Genomic DNA, 3,127 nt, shown 5'->3' on the forward strand with positions numbered 1-3,127 from the left:
GAAGAAAGTAAGTTATCACTCTTTGCAGATGATATGATGATATACTTAGAAAATACCAAAATTCAAGTAAAAAACTACTTGAAATAATAAACAACTTTGACAAAGTTGCATGTTACAAAATAAACCCACACAAATCTTCTGCATTTCTATATATTACTAACAAAGCCCAACAGCAAGAGATAGAAAGAGAAATCCCGTTTAAAGCTAGAGTAGACACTACAAAATATTTAGGAGCTTACCTGCCAAAAGAAACCCAGGGACTATATGAACACAACTACAAGATGCTTTTCTCACAAATAAAGTCAGATCTAAGTAAGTGGAAAAACATCAGTTACTCATGGGTAGACCGAGTCAATATAATAAAAATGACAATTCTACCTAAGTTAATTTACTTATTTAGTGCCGTACCAATTAAGCTATCTGATAATTATTTTCTAGAGCTGGAAAAATTAGTATCAAAATTCATCTGGAAAAACAAAAAGTCCAGAATATCAAGGGGACTAATGAAAAGAAATGCTAGGGAAGGTGGCCTAGCTGTACGAGATCTCAAATTGTATTATAAAGCAGCAATTATCAAAACCACTTGGTACTGGCTAAGAAACAGAAGGGTAGACAAGTGGAATATGCTAGGTACTCAAGACACACTACACAATGAATATATCAATCTCCAGTTTGATAAACCCAAGGACCCCAGCTTCTGGGATAAGAACTTACAGTTTGACAAAAATTGCTGGGAAAACTGGATAACAGTGTGGCAGAAACTAGGCAAAGACCAATACCTGATACCGTATACAAGAATAAAATCCAAATGGGTACACAATTTAGGTACAAAGATTGATACTATGGACAAATTGGTGGAGCAAGGAATAGTGTATTTATCAGATTTATGGAGAAGGGAAGGATTGTCAACTAAAGAAGAGCTAGAAAGCATTATGAAGTACAAGATGGATAATTTTGACTATATTAAACTGAAAAGTTTTTGCACAACCAAACCTAATGCAACCAAGATTAGGAGGGAAGCAGAAACCTGGGAGAGAATTTTTACAGCTAAGGTCAGTGACAAAGTTCTCATTTCTAGAATATATAGAGAACTGAGTCAAATGTACAAATATACAAGTCATTCCCCAATTGATAAATGGTCAAAGGATATGAACAGGCAATTTTCAGAGGAAGAAATTAAAGATATCTGTAGTCATACCAAAAAATGCTCCAAATTACTTTTGATTAAAGAGATGCAAATCAAAACAACTTTGAAGTACCACATCACACCTATCAGATTGGCAAACATGACAAAACAGGAAGATGATAAATGTTGGAGGGGATGAGGGTGAATTGGAAAACTAATACATTGTTGGTGGAGCTGTGAGCTGATCCAACCATTCTGGAGAGCAATTTGGAACTATGCCCAAAGGGCTACAAAAATGTGCATACCCTTTGACCAAGCAATTCTGCTTCTAGGATTGTATCCCCAGGAGACCATAAAGATGGGAAAGGATCCCACATGTACAAAAATATTTATAGCAGCACTCTTTGTGGTGTCCAAAAACTGGAAATCAAAGGGATGCCCATCAATTGGGGATTGGCCAAACAAATTATGGTATATGAATGTAATGGAATACTATTGTGCTATAAGAAATTATGAGCACAAAGACTTCAGAGAGGCCTGGGAAGACTTATATGATCCGATGCTGAGTGAAAGGAGTAGAACCAGGAGAACTTTGTGCACAGCAATGACCACAGTATGTGAGAGTTTTTTCTGGTAGACTTGGAACTTCGTAGCAATGCAAGGACTTAAAAAAAGTTCATACTGGTCTTCTAAGGCAAAATGCCTTCCACATTCAAAGAAACATCTATGGAATTCAATCACTGAATGTAGCAGATCATTTTTTGTGTATGTATTGCATTTTGGTTTGTTAGATGATTTCTCCCATTCATTTTAATTCTTCTATACACAGCATGACTATAGTGAAAGTGTATTTAATAGGAATATATTGTAGAACCTATATAGGATGGTATGCCATCTCAGGGAGTGAAGGGGGAGGGAGGGAGGAAAAAATAATAATCTAAGCTATAAGGTAGTGATTGTGGAACACTGAAAATAAATAAAATTAATTTTAAAAATATTTCTTGAGTAAAAAGTGTTTGCATGTGTTTATATTTACACTAGAAGTCTATCAGTTTCACCCATTCTTTTGGGTCTCAATTGTCAGTTGAAGACTTTATTCTTTTACTTTAACTTTTCTCCCTCAAGTGAATTCTTATAACTAATGTGTGAAGTCTTTCACTTTCATTCTTAAGAAGAAATGTATTATATCTGCTACTTGTTGAATGCATTGGTATTGATCTCAGATAGAAAAGGGAGCAAATAATATGTACATCCTTGCAGTCACATGTTGACTTAGTTTTAAAATGTAATAATAGTTATATTTTACTTTATTTTTATTTATTTTGTTAAATATTTCACAATTGCATTTTAATCTTGTTTGGGCCACACTGAAATGTGTTGTGGACCACAGTAAAGCAAAGGACTGACTATATGTGTGGCAACTCAGGCCTAAGGGATTGTTTAGTAGTTAGGTTGGTGGGATAATGGAGGGATAAAGCTGAGCATCATCTTAATTCAGAATTCTGGGTCAAAATTCAATTAGAATTTCTGAAGTATGTGAGTTGAAAAAATCTTACCTAGTAGGCTTCTTGGAAATTAGAGTGAATGAATGAAAATTAATGACTTCATAAGACAAGAAGAAATACTAAAATGGAATTAGAAAATTGAAATAATACAAGAAAAGGAAAGGTGTCTCCAGAAAAACAAGTGACCTAAAAAAAGATATTGAGAAGAGGTAATCTAAGAACTATTGTAATATATGAAAAAATATGAGTAAAAAGAGCATGCATGTCATATTTCAAATAATCAGGAAAGAAAACTATCCAGGTCCTGTAGAATCAGAAGGCAAAGCAAAAATAGAAAGAATCCATCAGTTACTTCCAAAAAGAAAACCCTAAAACAAAAACTCCTAGGATCTAAAGTTTCCAGATTAAAGAAAAAATTCTGCAAGCAATTAGAAAGAAAGAATTCAAGTACCAAGCAACCATAGTTAGTATTATACAAGATTTAACAGCCACCTCT

Source organism: Notamacropus eugenii, chromosome 2 (genome assembly GCF_028372415.1).
Source record: "Notamacropus eugenii isolate mMacEug1 chromosome 2, mMacEug1.pri_v2, whole genome shotgun sequence".
Lineage (NCBI taxonomy): Eukaryota > Metazoa > Chordata > Mammalia > Diprotodontia > Macropodidae > Notamacropus > Notamacropus eugenii.